Here is a 21,655-nt window from a genome sequence, read left to right as displayed (position 1 = left end):
TGATCCACTGCTTTTGAGGATTAAATGAAATAACAGGTCTGGCACTTCATCAATACTGCGTGCAAGGCTTTGAAACAGGAGTCTAAATGAGGCTTCGATCACTGAGGCTCCAAAGCTGAGAACAAGGGTATGGGTATCTCTGCAAGCTGAGCAGCCAGATTATTTGTCTACACAGATGTGCAGAAGGGATGGCCAGAGATACTTTTGCGCTCATAGCCTGGTGGCTACCCTGGAAGCATACAAAGGGAGCTGGGTATCGATCCTTTGAGACAGTAGAGTGGGATTTCTTTAGAACATGGATAGAGGACATGCTTGGGAGAGGGAAGAGGAGTTTAACCCACCTCAGGCTGACTGGAGGGTTCAAGAGTGGCCTCAGCAAGCTTGCCTGTACTCTCTGGAATTTTCACTGTCTCACACACAGAGAAGTGTGGGGTGAGGGCTGGTGGGCTGCTAGAGAGAATTATATTTGAACTCCCCATCCACCAATCAGCACTGTGTTACTGAAGGGGAAAGAGGGGAAGGAAAATGGGTAGGATTCTCCTCACCTCTTTCTTCTTTCTCGATCTTGGAGAAGCCAGAGACAGCGGTGAGAGGAAGAACAAATGGAAGAACAAGGTGGGAAATGGCCAAGAAGCCCACTCATCACTCAGCCTCATGCAGGCTTTTCTATGTGAGCCTGGTCCCAGCTGGGGGAGAGGAAGCTACTGATGGAGAGATTGCAATTTCAACTACCCGAATGATAGGTACATTATCACCTATTTGGAGGGATGACGTGGTAGAGCTTATCTGAAAGGCAGTGTGAAGAAGGAAGCAGCTTTCTCCTTGGATCCTAGCTGGTCAAGTACATCTGGCAAACTGATTTTAAGAACGGGAACACAAAAGCTGTCTGTTTAAGAGGGTTGGGTGAACTTCAGCTGGATAGAAGTTGGAAGAGATCGTGTGTGGACACTCTTTGTCTCCCTCTTTTTGCCGCCTGCAATGGAGGGCCCTCTGGGGTTTGATTCCCAGTACTCCTGTTCTGCCCCTCATCTTATACAGGGAGGGGGTCTTGTGAGTAGCGTTGCTAGTTGACGTGATGGGGGCATTAGTGTGAGTGGGCTGGATATGGCAAACCATGGTGCCCTGGCCTCATGCTCTGGTGACCAGAAGGCCTACCAGAAGAAGGAAGGGGCCGGGGCAGGAGAGTGCCTGGGGCTGGAAGGGAGACAAAAAAGGGTTTCAGTCCTACCCCTTAGAGGAGGTGAAGTAAAGAGATGCTTTTTCCTCCCTCCCTGGAACCTGGTGATGGCACCTGACGAAGTCCCACATCAGAGATTGTATCTTTCAGCAGCCAGGGGGGATGACAGACACCGATGAGCCCTGGACCTGTGTCCAGAACTACCTCGCAAACACTTCCTTGCTGTCGGGTGCACTGCTGCCTTCCCAAAGGAATGCTTTTTCTAAACATCTTGGTTCCTAGAAACTTTTAGCTGCAGATCATGGGAGAAGGTATTAGAGCTGGCAGGACCAGGGAATTTTCTCTGCAGCCACGGACCTTAAAATACCTCCTTCTTTTCCTCCCCTTATGCCTCCTGCCATCCATTCATCCTTCTCTCTATTCTTTCTTTCATCTTTTCAACACCAGACATTGTATAACATGGTCATTCAACACATACTAAGTACCCGCTAAGTACCAGACACTGTTTTTGGTGCTTAGACTACGTCAGTGATGTAGACCGATAAGACTCACTGCTCTTTTGGAGCTTACATTGCAGGGGGATGGGAGCAAGACAGGCAATACATAATAAATAATGAAGCAAAAAGTCAATCGTGCAGTGTGTTAGAAAATCGTACATCCCATGGAAAAACATAAGGTGAGAAAAGGGGATGAGGTGAAGTGGTAGGAAGGGGCCATGTAAGGACTTAGGGTAAGGAATAGGGTTATGTGCTCAGTGACGTGAGTAGCTATTGCAAGGTTTGGAGCAGAGAGGGACTGGATCTGACTCTTGTTTTAAAAGAGTCCCTGCTGGCTGCATTGGGAATGGATGAGAGAGGCAAGGGCAGATGCGTGGAGACCAGTGAGGAGCTAATTGCTGCAATCCGGGAATGATGATGGTGAGTGGATGAATCTAGGCGGTGGAGGTAGAAGTGGTAGGACTCTGAATACGTTTTAGGGCTGAGTAAACATGATTTGTTGATAGAAAGGATACAGGGTGAGAGAGAGGAGTCAGGATGCCTCCTAGGTTTTTAGCTGAATTACCTGGAGTAATGGAGTTCCCATCAACTGAAATGGGGAAGTCTGTGAGTGGAGCAGGTTTTGGGGGGATAAAAGGAAAGTTGGATTTTGAAATGTTATTGGGCATTCAAGTAGAGCTACTGAGAAGGTAGTTAGATATAATATTTAAGGGAGAGAAGTTAGGAGAAACTTATTTAGGAGCCCTTGGGCTCTCAATGGTACCTAAGGTCGCCGGGCTGGACAAGATTGAAGGGAGAAGCCCTAGGAGACCTTTGCTCACCTAAGACCCCAGGCGCCATGGGAGAACGATAAGGCCGTCTGGGAAAAGCAAATAGCAGGATAGTCACAAGGACTGGGGCTAGCACCCCCACAGATAGAACCAATGTTCACATTTAGCCTTTGTACTCTGCTTCTGCCCCGTAGCTAGAACTAATTACTGCATTCCGCTTCTGTATCCCACTTTGCTATGTAGATAGGAACACCCCTAGGCTATATAAACCCCTAAGAATCCTTTGTCTGGGCTCAGAATTTGGAGACTAGACTCCTCTGGGCCCGAGCACATTAATAAACCTCGTACTCCAGAATCCCTCGGTGTCTGGTTGCTTCATCTTCCTATAACAAAGATCATCAAAGGACAGTATGTAGTTGAGAGCAAGGGAGCTGGAACAGACTGCCTAGGTCCAAATCTCAGCCGGCCACTTACCAGATGACCTCAGGGAAGTTACTGAACCTTTCTGTGTCTCAGTTTCCTCTTTTGTGATAGGCTCCACCTCATCCAGCCATGTGAAGATAAGCAAGTCCATACAAGTAAAGTCCTCAGAACAGAGTCTGGCACACGGTAAGCTCTCAGTAGCTGGTTACTATTTTCGAAACATGTAAGAATTTCTTGCTGGTGAGGATGTGGAGAAAGGGAAAACTTTTGCACTGTTGGTGGGGACACAGACGGGTACAGCCACTGTGGAAAGCAGTATGGAGACACCTCAAAAAATGAAAAATGGAACTGCCTTATGACCCAGGAATTCCACTTCTGAGAATTTATCCAAAGAATCCTGAAATAGTAATTCGAAAGAACATAAGCATCGTTATGCTTTTTTGTAGTGTTACTTACAATCGCCAAGATATGGAAGCAGCCCAAGTATCCATCAGTAGATGAGTGGATAAAACAACTTTGGGACATTTATACAATAGAATACTACTTGGCTGTAAAAAATAAAGTTTTACCATTGGTGACGGCATGGATGGACCTGGAGAACATTATGCTAAGTGATATGTAGAATCTAACAAACAAACTGAACTAACAAGCAAAACAGAGATAGACTCATGGCAGCAGGCTGACGGCTCTGGGGGGGGTATTGGGGGTGGAGGGATCAAGCAAAAAAAAAAAAAGAAGACAGAGCTCATGGGCGTGGACAACCATGTGGTGATTGTGGGGGTGGGGAAGGGGGGCATAAGGCGGGCAAATCATAATGGAAAAATACAATAAAATTTCTTTGTGACACTAGAATATCATCACTAAAATTTTTTGAAATAATTCAAATCTTAAAGAAAATATACTAGCATAGGACAAAATGTTTTTTTGAGAAACATTTGTGAATACATTGTTGACATGGTGTCTTCTCATCTCCAAATATTTGTATTTTCTACAAGTGAAGGACATTCTCCCGCACGGCCACAATGCCATCCAGATCAGGAAGTCACCACTGACTGACACATCACTACCACCTTCAGACCCTCACAAGGTTTGCCAGTTGTCCCCACAATGTTGTTTATAGAAAAGGATTGAGTTTCATTTAGTCGTCATATCCCTTTAGTTCCTTTGAATATGGAACAATTCTTTTCTTTGCTTTACAACCCTGATACGTTTGAAAAGCATTGACCTGTTATTTTGCAGAATAGCTGTCAGTTGGGATTTTTCGGACAATTGTTGGTGATTAAAGCTGGGTGTGGCATCTTGGGTGAAAATATCCAGAAGGGATGCTGTGCTGTTCTCTTGGCACCCAATCAGGAAGCACTGCTGTTTCAGTTTGTCTCATTATTGGTGACGTTCACGTTGATTGCCTGATTTAGGTAGTATCTGTCAAGTGTTTCCAATGTAAAGTTATTCCTTTTTCCCTTTGTAATTAATAAGTCTGTCACTTAAATTTTTTTCTAACTCTGATTATACTCAGTTTGAGCAGTTGGTCCCACCAAGGTTGGAGAGATTGATAACAGAGATTAATAGGGATGAATGGCTCTCCACCCACCCTTGGACTGCGTAATGGCTCTAGTTTTCGCAGATATATCTTCTCTGGCATGTACTGGAATCCAGCTCTCAGTTCTGGATGTCTCCGGGGTATTGCATCCTAGCAGGGCGCAGTTGTCCACGGCTCACCGAATTCATCACCCACTTTGTGGAAGGTGCCCTTGTTCGAAATGTGTGTGTATGTACACTTGTTTGTGTGTTCTCCACAGTGGTATCCCACTCATGCTCCCCGATTCTGTCCAGCAATGAGTGTCAGTGGTACCAATTCACTTCCCCAGCCCAGGAGAATGATTTTCATTGGTTCATGTAAGTTACAACAGCCCCACCTGCTGGCTGTGATTGTGTGAGTAATTGGTTGAGGCTGGAGCACCTGTTGAAAAATTCTGACCAATCAGATGTGAAGGGAAGTCGACTGGACATTTCTTGGGGAAAAAGTTCCACTAGCGCACCTCCTCTTTGCGCAGACAGTGCACTTGGTAAGGGATCTTCTGCCTGGACAAGCCTAATATTAACTGTTACTAAAGCATCATAGAAAACTTCAGCAGGACATTCAGAGCTTAAGTTTCTGAGAACCAGATGATGTAGCCCACTATCTGAACTTGCCTTAGACATGCCTTTTTTGCATCCCCGCTTTGCCCCAAGATCAATTCCATTAGGGAATCTGGGAAGAAATGAGGGTTCCAAATGATTGTTATTATTTTCTCTCTTCTCATATATTATAATGTACATAATGTACATTATATGTATACTTAGAATGTAACTCATTAATTTCTCTCTTCCCATATACTATAATGAGGGAGTGTTGAAAATTTGTAGAAATAAGGCACATAGAGACTGGTGTTTTGTGTGGTCAGATACATTAGTGCCCTCCAAATTCATATTGGTGTTATTAAAGAAAAAAACACACCTGAATAACTTTATACAGTATCCCTACATCGTTGTAACTTCTTCCTCTTTTTTTATAGATTTATTGACATAATTAACCTGGCATAAAATTCACTCATGTGCATTGTACAATTCAGTGGTTTTGAATACATTCATAGGGGTGAGATGGCATTGGATTTTAGAATGTACAGACTTCTGATATATAGTTATAACACATGCCTGCTGATTTCACAGCAGAACCCTGCGGTCCAGTTTTTATGAATGCTTTCCCCTCTGTGTGTATGTTTTTTTGTGACCAAATTAGGCAGTGGATAAATGTTATGCATTGGTCTCAAGGGAGAAGTCACTGTAGAAATAGAGAATAAATGCACCTTTGATTTGTAAAATCTGAGATTCAGATGAAAGATGCAAATGTTTGGAAAAACACAGTCTCCCATCGTGGGGGGAGTCCTGGAGTCCCTCCCTCTGCATTGTCCCCCTCACCACATGCACACTCTGGTTACCTTCTGTGACTAAAGAAAGCTGTCTGATTGGTGGGAGACAGAAGGGGAATGGGAGGGAACTGATGTTGTGCAGTCCTGAAAAGGGTCCTGTAACCTGGTCTCCAAAGGTCAGGTCTGATTTGGAGGGATTGGAGATGCAGGACTTGTGCCTTCCTACCTGGTGACATGGCTTAGGAAGGTCCTGCCCTGTCTTGCCTGGCAACAGAAGACCAGAGCTGGATACATGCCCTGCTTAAGTGGACAAGACCTGAGGCCACCTTGCAGAGTGTCCTGGGGCCCCAGAATAGCCAGATTTCCTAATGTGTTGAAGAGCTGAAGGCGAGTGTATGTAGGGAAGCCCTGGGACTAGAAGTTAGTTCTAGGGGCACCAGTGTGTGTCTATAGCTAAGGGCAGCACAGGGTAAGGGACATATTAGTAGCTGGCTTCATGAACCAATGTCACAAAGGCATCTTAGACATCACTGGGGATGGAGAGGGTGACTAAAGAGATTTTGAATTGATCAAGGTTAAGTCCATGGAAAGAATGCTAAAAATAGAAATTATGTTAAATCTTGGAAATACTTTAAAATTTGATACTTTTTGCCCCCCTGGAACAGCGGCTTGAGAGTTGTGTTGTATTATCTTGATTATGTCACCTAATTTCTCCAGGGCCCAGCCTTCCCATCTGTAAACTGGGGCTGGGCAGCAGGGGTCAGGCTAGGTGGTATCGAGAGCTTTTCCAGCTCAGACTGACCAGGATGCTAAAGTCTCAGCATCTCTCAGAGGTTTCGCTGCCCACTTGTGAGTGTTTTCCTTACATGTCACTCTCTTTGCTGTCCTTTCCCCAGTGTCCAGTGAGACTACCGACAATCATCAGGTTAGCCCAGGGTGACAGGGTACAAGGGGACAATCCCAAACTCTGCAGATGTCATATGAAAGTGCAAAAGAAAAATATATATGTGATCACGCCATCATGATAAATGGAAACATTTGGTCTCTCTGCTTTCCCTTCCGATCCATGTCTATCTACGTAAGCACCCCACTTGTACCAGAGCCTGGAGACTGCATTGTATCCAAGGGCTTTTGGGAGGCAGGAAGCATAAAAAGGGAAAATATGACAATTTCATCCCTGCTGATTAGCTGCCCTGGCAACCAGCTCTACAGACCCAGTGACTCTAAAAATAAACACCTCTCCAGCTCTGATCTCTCTCCTGAACTCCAGGCGTATCTGTTCATCTGCCTACTCAACATCTGCACTTGGATGAGGAACAAACATGTATACATCATGTTAAAAACTGTACCCATAGTTCCCATCACCAAACCTATTCTCCCACCTTTCTTCCTTTTCTCATTCATTGCTCAAGCTACCCAGGAAGCCAGTCCCACTTTCTCCCTGTCCATGACCTTTCACATTTAGTCCCCAAACAGGTCCCATCATTCCTATGTTTAAGCACGCCTCATTCTCTCAGTCAATTTTTCTCCATTTCCATTGGCTCCGTTGTAGCTCAAGCCCGCTTCATTACCCCCTAGTTGGCTACAGTTACCTCACATCAGCATTTTCTGATTACTTGCTTTCCTCTAATTTTTAGTTATCCTACAGGCTTCATGGCGATTTATAAAAATGTAAATCAGATCTTGCAATTTACTCTGTGGTTTGAAACTCTATAATGTCTTTCCATTCTTCTTAGAATAAAATTCAAACTCCTTACCATGGTCAATAGCCCTGTGCCATTTGGCTCCTGTCCATCTCCTCAGCATCATTTCATGCCCCATTACTCTCAAATTCCAGCGTCACTGGCCCTATGCCCTGAACATTCCAAATCCCTTCATACCTTAGGTCTTGGCACTGTGTGTTCCTATAACAAGAGTGTATTTTCCAGGCTCTTCCACATTTCAGATACTTCCACATTCCAGCTCAAATATTCCTTTTTCTAAAAGACTTTCTTTACTATTTGTTATAGATAGTAGCTACTAATTCTTGATTCCTGAGGATATCTCTGTAGCTGAAATCTGCATTATTTTATGTACTATTTTATTTTCTTTAGATCACTCATTATATTCTTATTTCTCCCTTCTTCCTCTCTCCCTCCCTCCTTCCTTCCCTCCCTCCCTCTCTCCTTGCCTTTTAAATCTGTATTCATCACACTCTATACTCCACAAGGGTAGGGACCATCTGTGTCAGTGTTCACCAGTGTTTCAGTGTGTCTTACACAATACCTCCTGTCACATGGGATAAGCTCAGTAATATTTGTGGAATAAATGAAGGCATAAATTTCTTTGGGATGACAATTAGTTGTGTGGAAGCTCTGGACTGGGTTTCACTGGAGCATAAGCTATTTACTCAAAGGAATGAGAAATGTCTGTGTCCAAGCTGTGAGTCTTTCTGCTGCTCTATTTTTCCTCTGGTTTCAAGCTATGGGACACCTGGGACATTTCCTATCACCTTCTTGAAGTATGATTTAGGGAATGAGGGACTATGTAAAGTCTTTGGCCAAATGTTTTATTTTATTTTATTTTTAATTAATTTTATTTAGTTATTTTTTCAAGTACAGTTTTTTTGGTCTATTTTTCTCATCCCAGCCTCCCCCGCCCCTTGCTCCCCACCTCCCTCCCATTTCCACCCCCCTTAGTTCTCGTCCCTGTGTCCTTCCTATTTGTTCCTCCAAATCCCTCCCCCTTTTTCCCCTTAACTTCCCTTCCTTCTCCCCTCTGGTCACTGTCCCCTTGTTCTCTATTTCAGTGTCTTTGTTTTTTTTCTGCTTGCTTTTTTGTTTTGTTGTTTAGCTTCCTGGCTAAATGTTTTAAAAAGACCATTCTGATGTCTGTGTAGTTGATGGATTGGAGGCTCCAGAACAAGACTCGTGAGGAGGCTATTGGAGTGATTTAGGTAAGTGCTAATGAGGGTCTGAACAACCATGAAGATGAATGGGGAGAGATGGAATTCAGTCGATTTGGAGACTTCGGGCATCTAGGACACGAAATGTGAGATGGCAGGAGGTCATACCAGTGCTGATGCTGTCTTTGCTGAACGCTGATGGAGACTGTCTCTTTAAATTTTTCTCCTATAGGCATTTGGCTTGCTTCCTCCTAGTCCTGGCCCTACTGCCAGTGGAAGGTGAGAGGGAATTGGCCAAGGCATCCCCCTCGGCTCCCAATAGTGGAGGCTGGGGATGTGCTGTTGAAGATGAAACTGCTCTACTGAGAGTAGAAAATGTTGAAGAGGAGAGTCACGTCTGAGGGGTGATGGAAGTTCGGTTCAGCCACTTCATCTCTGTGACATTCTCAAACAGATTCAAAGCCACAGTGAAAGAAATAGAGCAGGAGGCCTATTTCCCTTGGACATATTTATCCTTTCATAAGAGAGACTTTCTCTGGAACTTGGACTATACTACCTTCCCTAGATCCTCATCAGGGCCATTTTTGGGTTCAGGACTATCCCTAAATATACTGTAGGCCCAGCTTTCAAACCTGGAAAGTATGTATGTTCCTTCCTTCTCCTCCCCACTCAGAGGCATTGTGTGGGCTTTAGTGTAGAACAGCAAGCCTATGAGATAAGAAAGCAACAGAATGAGGACAGGTCAGGATCTCACCATCTGTCTCTAGAACCGTGGGCAGTGTGACTCCTTGGAAAACACTGAGCAGAGATGACTTTGAATCTGAGATTCTTGTTCTACCTCTTGTTGTTTAAGTAGTGCGGAACAGGTTCCTTTAGGCCTCTCACCTGCACAATGGGGGAATGGTGCCTACCTTGCGAGACTGGTATGAGGATGAAATGAGATACTGCACTACACATGAAGTGCCAGAGCCCTGGTGGCACCACCAATTATGTTTTCCTTCTTATGTGAAACCACTGGGTGTCTAATAGGAAGAGAACTTGGGGCTTTGAAGGCAGTGTCTTTTTATTTATTTTTTCCTTTGGATCTTAAGTAGATAGAATGGTACCTACCAGAAATCTTGTTTCATGACACCTGTATCATTGATTCATGCATGATCTTGTTTTGTTAATCTACTTATTCATCTATGCATTGATTCATCCATCCATCCATCCATCCATCCATCCACATCCATCCTTCCACTCATTCTTTCTCCCTCCTTTTTCCCTTCCAATCATTCATTCATTTACTTACCGGCCCACTCACATGTCTATCAATCTTATATTATTATTTTATTTTTTGTGTATAATTATACAATCATTCATGAAACCACCACCCAGACCAGAAGCTAGAATCCTGATATTATGTCCATCTACCTTATATACCTATTCTTCTCATACCTCTGCCTTCCCCCACCATAGGAACTACTATTTTAAATCTTGGGTTCATTCTTCTATTTTTCTTAAATGTGGTTTCATTATGTTTACATATATTCCTAAAAATCATCTGTTAGTTGTTTGCACCTTTGTAAAAAGAATATAATGCTGTATGAAATCTTTGAGGGTTTACTCCCCCTAAATTTTTTGCTCAGATTTATTATTTATTCATGTTATTGTGTATAGCTATGGCTAATTAAGTTTTTCGCTGCTGTGTAACATTGCATTCTATGACTCTGCTGAATTATTTGCCCACCATCCTGTAGATGCACACTTAGATTATTCTCGGGCTTTATTAATTTTAAACCACGCTACCATGTTCAGATTTGTACCTACCTCGTGGTGTACATGGGCAAGTTTGTATGTACTTGCACAGAACATAGAAACCTAAGAGTGGAAAAAACCTAAGAGTGAAATGCTAGGTTATTGGGTATGTAAATGTTCAACTTAAAATGTTCCACAGGAGTTGTGCCAATTTATATGCTCACCAACAGTGTAAAAAAGAGCCATTGTTTCTTTAGTTTTGCTATTCGAGTAGGCACAAAATGGCATCTCAGTGTGGTTTTGTTTGGCTTTGGCTGATTACTAATGAGGTTGCCTCTTGAGGTGTTTTCTTCAAATTCACTGTAATGATGGGGCTGTAAAGGTTTTGTGGCAGAGTTGGGCATCCACAGTGGAGTTCCCCAGGAGCCAGGAAGGGTCCTGTCTTGTCTCTGCTGTGTTTCTTTTTCCAGGTCAGGTGTCCACAGAAGCTTCCTTCCTGGGGAGGGCATGAGAACCCACCTTATCGCTCCTGGACTTTTTATCCAGGAGTTTACCTCCTCTGGGGGCTCCAGGAAACAGGAGGGGACAACCAGCCCCGAACGTGTCTCAGAAGGCTGGTGAGGCAGGAGAAGCTGGGGTAGCAGCTACGGGCATCATGGCAAGTGCCCCTCATGGATCAGTTCTCCTGCATCAAAAAAGAGGGGACTGAGGGTCCTATGTCCTTGGGGAGAACTTGCAGTGCCTGTGACCTTCAGAGGAGGCAGGGAGCTGGGTTGAAGTCCTGGTTATTTTCAGACTGCTCCTCAGAGCCTACCTCAAGAGTGTTCTGTCCCACTGACTCTTTTTTCCTTAAATGCACCCCTGCCCAGGGCAGGGCAGCCCGCATCTTTGTGCCTCCTCAGACTGGAGCTGTGAGGGACAGAGGGACTTGAAGGGGTTAGGCTGCCACTCTCCAGGACCCTCTGGGCTCCACATGCAATTAAGGTAGAGGTGAAAAAGGAGCACCAGGTACTTCTCCTCACAGTGCCCTGCCACCATCAGTGCTGGGAGCACAGCCCCTGTCTGGGGGTCCTGCATACCTGGAAGAGAGGTGCCTCCTGAGGACATAGATGTTGGGAAGTGCAAGTGCAGTCAGGGGAATCAGCTTCCAGGCAAGCGGGGGGAGGAGGATCCCCAAATGAAGTTGGATGCACTGGCCCCTGGGTGACAGAAAGACATCAGGATGAACCTGGCTTCCTGCTTATATCACTCAACCTCCAGGCAGGCTCAGCTCTACCCCAGACTCAGGCACCAAGACTGTACCCTGAACTTGGAATGAGAAACCTCACCTCTCTGGGCCTTCATGGTATAGGAAGATGTTTTCATATGTTGCATTTCAGCTTCCTGAGGCACAACCACAGCATCACTGGTCCAGGGCTAATTCTTTTCCCCGCGTACTCTGTCAGATCCCCATGAGCTATGAGGTTTTCATTCAGGTTGGTGGGAACAAGCACTATTCTTGGCCTTGTGAGCTCCAGGGATTTCTTCCCCTGAGTTCAGGTATATACACTCATGTACACATATGTCCTCACGTACATGTATGTCCTCATGTACACACACTTTCAGTACTCAGGGGAATTCTCTAGATTTTTGGAATCCTCTCTCTGTGAAGCTCCTCCCTCTGGTGCTTGACTCTGGAAACTCTAGCCACTCACCCGTATTGGACTTCAAGCTCCTTGTTATCAACTAAGTGTGATCTCTAGACTCTATCTGAGTTATCTCTTCCTGCATCGTAGCTGGGAAGCTTTCTCAGAGAGTAAGGTAGAGGCAACCTTGAGTCTCACCTCTTTTTCTTTTCATCTTTCAGTGCTCACTCTCCTTCCTGCCTGATGTCCAATGTCTTGTCAACCATTGTTTCATGTAGTTTGCCCAGATTTTTAATGAAATAGTAAATCTAGTCCTTATCACTATGTGGTAGAAGTTGACATAAGTATTTAATTTAATTCAAATTTGCTCTTTTATATGTGCTCATCTTTACCATTATATCTTCTGACTGTTTTTATTTGTTTATATGAAGATTAATGATTTTTGTTTGTTGATATGCATTTAATTGCCTTCTCTTTTCTAAGAGCTTTAGCTTTTTAGAATATTTCAACACAATCTTAATTAATATTAGAAATGGTGGGCATGAGTTTGAGGACTCCATAAATGTTCTAGCAATTCCATCTTTTTTGAGACGACCCTTCCATAGCCCTATTCCATCTGTCCTGGGTAAGCTCTGTGGCTATTCCTACCCTGCCTTCACAGCTGTTATCATGGGGTCTGTAATCTTCTATTTATGGTTCCCATTCTTACTTTTCTTTATTTAATCCCTATTTTGGTCAAACAAAAAGGGTGCACAAAAGGTAGTTCTTGATGATTTGCAAACTTGACAGATTGGCTGGGCGTAGAAGTTTAGATTGGAAATAGTTTTCTTTAAGACTGTGAAGGCATTTTCTCTTGTCCTCTGGTGCCCGGTGTTGCCCTTGGACGGCTCATGTTGCTCTCAGCCCAGTGTCCCACGCACAACTTGCCTTTTACAGCCAAACCTCGGTTCTTGAACAGCTTGGTTCTCCACCAAGTTGTTCATGGGAAAATATGTCTTGGTTATCTCACAAAACTCTGGGTCTCTTCTCTGCCTGACAATGCTTTCAGGCTGATACCTGTAGGAATAGTCACATGTCTTGCAGGCAACAAACAAAGGAGATTCAGTTTTCAAGCACATCGCTTCTCGAATAGTTTTCCAGAACAAATTAAGTTCAAGAACTGAGGTTCCACTATTTTCAAATCTTAAAAATGATATGACCATTTCTTTGTCTCCAAAGTCTGCCTACCATTCTCTTGGTTTCTTGGTGGCTCTGTGGTGCTGAAAATGTAAAGATCAAGAGTTGTGTTGATGTTTGTTTCTATGGTTCTGTCAGAGTAAATTATCATGCTGCTTTTTTTACAGAGAAAACATTATAATCATTAATCCATCAATACAAACAGGAGTGAACTGACTGCTCTATCTCCCAGGCTTTCCTTTAACGGATGCTGTTCATAGTTTTGCAGGCTTTGTCTTCGGATGTGAGTCTATGAGCCAGGACCACCACCAAGATTATAAAGGACATATAGGAATCAAGGTCAAAATTTAAGTAACACGAGGATTGCATATTCCACATCCAAAATGTAATTTAAATAATTTTCTGTCTTGCCATGGCTGGTGTGGCTCAGCAGACTGAGCGCTGGTCTGCAAACTGAAGATCTGCTGGTTTGATTCCTAGTGAGGACGTGGGCCTGGGTTGCGGGCCAGCTCCCCAGTTGGGGGTGTGAGCGAGGCAACCGACTGATGTTTCTCTTCCTCTTTTTCTCTCTCCCTTCCCCTCTCTCTGAAAGTAAATAAATAAAATCATTAAAAAAGAATTTTCTGCTTCAATAATTTAATCATTTTTTCTTTTCATGAATTTGTGGTTCCATGCTTTTAAGATTATAATTTCAAATATTACTGATTTTAATATCCTGAATATTGGCAATATACACAAATATAATAATTATTCTGTTAAAGACACTCCTTTAAGTATTTTGCATTCATAAACTCATTTATACTTATAATCCTGACAACAAATCTATGAGGCAAGTCCTAGAATTACCCTTATCTTAAAGGTAACAGAAAACTGAGGCACAAAGAACTTAGAATCTCACTATGGCTCCATAGCTTGCAAAGGGCAGAGCTAGAAGCTGAACCCAGATCATCTGACCCTGGACTCTGTACTTTTCCTGCTCAGCCTACCAGCCTATTTGTGTGCCTTTGGAAGCTATAAGATTCTAGAGGGTTAGGATCCTATTAACGTGGCCCAGAGATCACATTTCACTCTGGTCCTTTACTATGACTTCTCGCCGTCCCCATCTTCTGTCATCAATTTCCACACAAGGACTAACAATGAGGGAACACAGGGCTGAGAGCCGGAGATTATTGTCTTAGAAGAGTGGGGTGGATTTTCAGGGATCTGGACTTACCACGCACAAACATCCTAGTGCCTGCTCCAGACCTGAACTCCGTGTTGTGGGGCCCTGCTCTGTGGAACTTTACGCAGTACTCGGTACAGGCATCTGCTGGGCTGATGTTACTGATGTTTCTCCTCGTGGCATCTGCAGCACTTGTTACTTGGGGAGCGTGGCCTCGTTTGTAAATGTAAATTAACTCCTGGCCTGGCCCTGTCCCCCTGACCCACATGATGGGCCCCACTGGGAGAATGGAGGTCACAGTGCAGTTCAGAGTGGCCGTCTCTCCAGCTGCCAGTGACACTGACTTCTCAGGCTGAATCACCTACAGCTCCTCACCTGCCCCTCCTGGGGGGAAACACAGCTCCAAGTCCCCGCCATTGCCTTGCTGAGCTGAGGCTGGAGTCCAGAGGCCTGGGTCCAGATTAAAATTGACATCCAATTAACCCTTTCTTTCCACATCATGTATTAGGCACTGGAATGGACAAATTGCCGGACTGTGTGCTTAGAGGGATACAGAAATGAGACAGACAGCCTTGAAAAGCCCATCGACGGGGAAGTCAGAGGAGATGAAACAAATCTGCGCAAAGACATTCAACAACCCCATTAAATGCACATATAAACCAGAAGGTAAATGCTAGTGTTCATAATAAAATAGCTGGAAAGGTTTTAAAAAAATGCAGATTGGTGCAGCCACTGTGGGAACAGTACGGAATTTTCTCAGAAAACTAAAAATGGAACTGCCTTTTGACCTGGCAATTCCACTGCTTGGAATATACCCTAAGAATCCTGAAACACCAATTCAAAAGCACCTATGCACCCCAATGTTCATAGTAGCACAATTTACAATTGCGAAGTGCTGGAAGCAACCTAAGTGCCCATGTATGAAGGACACATGGACAAAGCCAAAGGGGGTAAGACTGAGGGTGGGAGGTGGGGTGGGGGTGGGACTGGGGAAAGCAGTGGCTGGAAAATGGAGACAACTATACTCGAACAATAAAAAAAATGTAAAAAAAAGAACACCAATCTCAGTGTATTCAACATTAGAAAGCACGTTACCAAGTTGCAATAACAGACTGGTGGATGCAAGGCAGGCAGAGGGGTCAACGGAGTGGAAGACAGAGCCTAGAACTGGACCCAAGAAAATATTCAAAATGACTTCGTGATCAAGGGGACACCATATGGTGTTGGCAGAAAGCTATCTGGAAGAAAACAAATGAAATCCTTAAAGAGCAGTTGCCTCCAAGGAGTGGGAAGGGAATGTGGACTCCTACTATTTACTTAATACATTTTTTCCTTGGCAGGATTATTTGATAACAGTCCTGTAATATAATAAAAATAAAATAAAATGAAACATTCCCCCTTTTGTAAGCAAAACAGATGCAATTAAAAAATACTAGCTTGACAGAAAATGAAAAAGCTCGCCAGTTTGGTGGTGTTGCCAGGGTGTGGCTAGGCAGGCAGGCACTCCCCCGTGCTGCTGGTGGGAAGGTGAACTGATGCTTCCCTAGATGGCGCTGTGCCACCATTTTCAGGACAAACCCAGGGTTTGACAAGCGGAAGGGGAGACTAACCAAGTCTGTTATGGTCACAAACATTCATAATGTTCTATCTGTTGCTGCTCCTGTGTTGTATGGTTGATATAACACTGAGGTACCATATTTTATTTAAAAATTCTATATTTGAAAAGCCTTTGAAATCATACCCTTTGACCTGGAAACTCCTCTTCTTGGGACTTATTGATAAGAAATAATCACAGAAGGCGAACACATTTTGTAAAGGAATGGGAATCACGGCTTAGTGGCAGTATAGAAAGGTTTGATGAGAGGCTCATGTCCAAGAATAGGGAGTTAAATAAGTGAAGATGCACCCCGATGTCCAAAAAATATGTAGCTACTAATGTGGAAGCATAGGCTAGGATGTGTTGACAATTATGTTGACAGATATATCGGCAAGAAAAAGTTCTTTAATTTACTATTAGTGAGAGAGGAAATAACAGAACACATTCAATGTACTCCTGTTTTGTTAAAAATTCAATAGAGATGGACACAGAACAATGAAGAGGTTAAAGGGAGGGCTTGTGGGTCCCTTCGTCCTAAGCTCAGATGCCTCCCCGAGGGCTGGCTTGATGTTTGACCTTGAGAAAATGACCTGTTCTCTGAGCCTCTGTTACGCACCCCACACTGTGCCTTATCTTTAGAGGGGAGGGGAATGAGAGAGGGAGAAAAATATCAATGTATGGTTGCCTCTCACGGGTCCCCTGCTGGGAAGTGGCCTGCAACCCAGGCATGGGCCCTGACTGGGAATTGAACCACGATTCTTTGGTTCGCAGGCCCATGCTCAATCCACTGAGCCACACCAGCCAGGGTGCGCACTGTGCCTTATGGATGGGCCCTTGATAGCCTCTTAACTGAGATGTTAGCACCACTGGGAGGGGGAGGGCTGTGCCACCTGCCTGCCCCATCCAGTGTGAGCTCTGGGGAGAGAAGAGTAGACAGGGGCAGGGCTGATTCCTGTATCAAGAATATAAGCGTAGGATGCTGAGAACTAGGCAGCTTATAGTCCAAGAAGTACCACTTAGCATTTTTCTAGTAGTTCTACTTTGCCATGTGTAGTATTCAGTCTCTCTGTCTGTCTCTGTCTCTCTCTGAGTGAATATGCATATTCACTCTTAATTAAGTTGGCCCTGACTTTCAGGGTCTACAGCCTTCAGCAGGACAGAGTCGTCAGATGCCACACCTCCGTCTTCTCTTTCAGGGTGGCAACAGGTCCTGCGGGTCCGTCCGAGGGGTCATGGAAGCCTCACAGGGTGTCAGGGGTGTGGGAGATGAGGAGGGGCTGGGAACTTCTGTCACCGGGAAATTCCTGGGTGGGGTAAATCTTGTTATGACCTGGATGAGGGAAGAAAGGACACCTGCCTCCCCCACATAAGAAGAATTCTGGGGGTATTTGTTTAGGAGGTGTTGTTTTTAAAAATATTGAGAGTAATGTCTTAAAGAAGAAGAGGCAGTGAAGAGGCCTTGGAGCAATGATCCATTCACCTGACTGCTGCTCTCAGATTCCAGGGAGCCCCTCTGCAGAGTGGTACCCCAGGGCTTGGCGCTAACCCGTGAGTCCCAGCAGCAGAGGCAGCAGCAGGGATGGCAGAGGTAGTTGGGGCAGGAAGTCGGGGACAGGCATCGTGGTGGCCTCAGAAGCCTGCTCTGTTTGAATGAGGTGCTGGAGAGGCCTGGAATCTGTGCCGTGCAGTGAGAGAGGAAGTGATTACAATGGAGGAAAATATAGCTCCTGTTCTTAGATTGTGAAATAGGAATTGGACATAAGCTGAGGAATTGCTGGTGCAAGGGCTCCAAGATGCTTGGAGAGGCCCTGGCAGACTCCTTAGGATGTAGGCTCTGTTGCCTGCCTAACCCATTCCTTCTCAGAGGTCCTGGTGGCCCTTCCTCATCCACAAGCCCCAGGACCAGAGTTTGTTGCCGTTCAGGGTGTGTTCAGTCTTCTGTAACGGTCCAGCAGCTGGGTTTAGATGAACTGCACAGCTACTTGGGAGGAGGGCTTCTGGAATGGGGCCTCCAGGGAACGGGATCCTGTTCTCCACGCTCCAGAGGTGTCAGTGGTAAGAATGAACCATGTCCAATGGGCACCCTGGCATCAAGTGTACCCTGCTTGGGGAAGCAGCTTTGAGTGAGTGAGGAGGAATTAGGTCTTCAGAGGGGGAGGGTGGCTTCTGTTTTAGAGGATGGAGGAGACCTGTGGAGGGGGAGGGGCCTTAGCATGGTCATCTTATAAGGAGAACAACATACCCAAAACACCGCTGGGAGCAGCAGGAGTGCCCTTTCTGTGTGTCCCGTTCAGGGCTAGTGCTGGGCAGAAGGGAGCGGATTAGCCTCAGTAACTCCCACATCAGAGCGCGCCTCCTACCACCCTCTGAGCACATCCAGTCAGCACACAGGATCGTGTCCAGAGCCTCCCAGCTGTGAGCTCTTCCCTTCTCTGCGGCCTCCTGTGACTCACTTCCCTGCCGCTCCCTCCCCATGGCAGACTATATGTTGGTGATGAGAGAGGGCAGAAGGAAAAAAGAAGTCAGAGATGGAGTTAGATTGTTCTGTCACATGATAAGTTTCATCTTCCCTTGAGGCTTATTATTCTAGTTTTTTGGGTATGTATGTAGGTATGTATTTCCTGGAGGGAGATTGAATGTGGGCCCTTTAAAAGGAACTGAAATAACTGGCCGGGGTATTTCTTTAGCATCCATCATTTCAACACACTCCTTCTTTTTGATGGTGACAGGTTTTATTTTCCAGAGTGCAGTGATATGCCCCTCCCCTTATGCCTCCCATGGAGAAATGGGTGAATCTCCGCTCCTCCCAAATCTGGGCTGCCTTGTAATGAAAACACAGATGATGTGATGTGACTTTGGAGGCTGGACAGTTAAACTTCCCAGCACTTCCCCCCGGCTGCCTTGGGACGCTCATTCCTGGACTCCTGCCTACCTGCTACGAGGAAGCCCACACTAACGCATACACGTGGCGGTAGGGCTTGTAGCTGAAAGCCCAGCTCAGGTGCCAGCGATAGTCAGCACTACTCAGTATGCCTCCAAGTGAAGAAGCTTCCAGGTGATTCCAGACCCCAGGAGTTGTCACCTGTGGTCGAGTCTTTGCAGCCGAGGCTGCAGACAACATACAGCAGAGATGAGCCATTCTTGAGCCTGTCTGAATTTCTGACCCACAGTATCAGTGATCGTAATGAAATGGTTGTTTATTGTCCCCAAGACTTGGGGTGTTTTGTTATGCAGCAGTAGAAACTAGAACACCACTCTTGGTAAACTTGTTCCCATCTTCACTCAATGGAGTCTTCCTGCTCTACCGGGACTGGTGCTGTTGCCGGCAGGGACTAGGGAACATGGTGTTAAGATATGAGCTTTGGGGCTAGAAGGACATTGGTTGGGCTTCTGGTATGTGCATGACAGGAGGCATTAGGCAAGATGACAGGAGACAAGGCATCTACAGGCCTAATTCCTACTGTATTCTTAGAGTCTGCAAACCATTCTTGTCAGTCACATCCTCCACCTGGCTTTTCAGCTGTGTCTTCATCTCACTGTCTGACACCCCCATTAACTTATTTAGTCAGTCTGGAAAACCTTGGTGTCATCTTCGATAACTCCTCTCATTCCCCCATGTACTTGCATCTAAATAATGCCTTAAGTCTTGTGTGTGTCTCTGTCAGTTTGCCTCAGTCACTCTCTCCCTCCTTCAGTCATTCCTCACACTGAAGCCTGGATGGTACTTTAAAAAGAGAGATCTGAGGGTGTCCTCCTCTCTAAGTGGCCTCTCACGGCTGTTGGGTAAACTGAGATTCTCTCCTGTGCCCGACTGATCTGACCCGAGTGTTTCGCCAGCCCCAGCTGGGAGCCCTTCCCCTCGTGTCTGCCTCAGCTACCCTGGCCGTTCTGCAGCGACTCAGACTGTCTGTACTCCCCCTTCCTTCCTTGTACTGGGGATGTCCACCCCCTGTCCTCCTTGTTACAGATAAATCTAGAGCACCTTAATGACCTCATCAGGATTTGTAGTCATAAATTTATGTTCGGTGTTTGCCTTGTTCACTGGAGCAAATGCCTCCATGGCAACAGAGGGTAGATCTGCGTTATTTCCCATGGAGAATGTTCAACAGGTGTTTTGAACTCGGAGGGGCGTGTCTAATGGATTCATGGTGTGTGTGCAGTGACCTCAGGTGTCATCCTCCTGTGACCTCCCCGGAAGTGTCAGCGGCAGGACCCCTGTGGGTCCTACAGTTTGGATCCCACAGTTGCCCTCTCCTCCCTTCTTCCTTCTTGGGGCTCCTCCATTTCTTGACACTATGGGATCCTGACACTCATTATAATTAAACCACAGTGTTGGCCTCACGCGACCTCATCCTTGACCCCACTTGGTTGCGCTTGGACCCTGCTTCAGTATCGAAAGCTTTCCTGGGTGAATGTTACGGGGTACAAAGATGCAGACTTCTTGATGTCCCTATGGCCAGTGCCTGTCCCTTGGGTGAGCTTTGGTAGTTTCACGGAAAGGAAAGGGGAGGACACCTGATACCTGTAGGTTATGGTTTGGGGATATACAAACATTTCCACATACTGAGTAGACAGACTATTTCCCTAAACTCAGTTGGGATCAGACTGTGAGGCTCAAGAGGCATCACCAAGGGTGAGGCAGACTCGGCTGAGACACAGGTTGAGTTTCTGAGTGGGTCTTTTAAGCTCAAAGCCAAGGCAATACACTGTAGGTGTAAGGCTTTGCATGCCAGAGTCAAGTGACTGGCAGAGAAGAGGTTTTTTGTTTGTTTGTTATTTTTTAGAACAGCTCAGCAAAATAAAATTCTGGTTTATTGTTGGACAACGTTGTTTCGCACATACATCAAACAGGCTAAATAAATAAACAGCAACTTCACAGACAAAAAAAAAGAAAAAAAAAGCAACCTTATCTTTGGCCTTTTTAATCATTTCATACAAACCAACTACTTATAGTACAGCTAAGTACATACACCAAAAGTTACTGGAATGCTCGGAATAAGATTGTTTGTTGTTGTTGTTTTTGCTTTTTTTACAAGGTTTTTTTTCTCCTTTGAGATTATGATGAACATGGTCACACCACAGGTAAAGTCAGAAGTAGGACAGAGAGTGTTCCAAAGGCTGGTTTGGTCATCCTGAGATCATTAAAAATGGCTGACCCCTAACAATATGTACAAAAATATAAAATGTAAATAGAAAATACAAACACATTTTCCTTTTTAAAGAACTTTTTTTTAAAAAAAGCAGGGCCTTGGAAGTTTTGGGTGTTTCCTCCCCTATTGCAAATTCACGTCGTGGTTTTGGTTGGGTGTGGAGAGCTCATGTCATCTGAGAGTTTTGAATTCCAAAGGTTTTAGGTTGAAAATGGTAACCAAAGTTCTGAATAAAGCATTGAGTCATTCACTCTGTAAGTTTTTTAAAAATATTTTATTTATTTATTTTTAGAGAGGAGGAGGGAGAGAGAGAGAGGGAGATAAACATCAATGTGTGGTTGCCTTCCGTGTGCCCCCTACTGGGGACCTGGCCTGCAACCCAGGCATGTGCCCTGACTGGGAATCAAACCAGTGACCCTTTGGGCAATATTCTTGTCCTCAATGAGCTAACGTGCATGTGAATGGGACCATGTAATAAAGGAGGTGGGAATGCTAGGGTGGGGGGTACTGTTTTATATACAACTGCTAGGAATCTTTTACAAATAACA

Source organism: Artibeus jamaicensis, unplaced genomic scaffold (genome assembly GCF_021234435.1).
Source record: "Artibeus jamaicensis isolate MK-2021 breed Jamaican fruit bat unplaced genomic scaffold, CSHL_Jam_final contig_685, whole genome shotgun sequence".
In the NCBI taxonomy this organism is placed as follows: domain Eukaryota; kingdom Metazoa; phylum Chordata; class Mammalia; order Chiroptera; family Phyllostomidae; genus Artibeus; species Artibeus jamaicensis.
Note: the sequence above shows the minus strand (reverse complement) of the source record.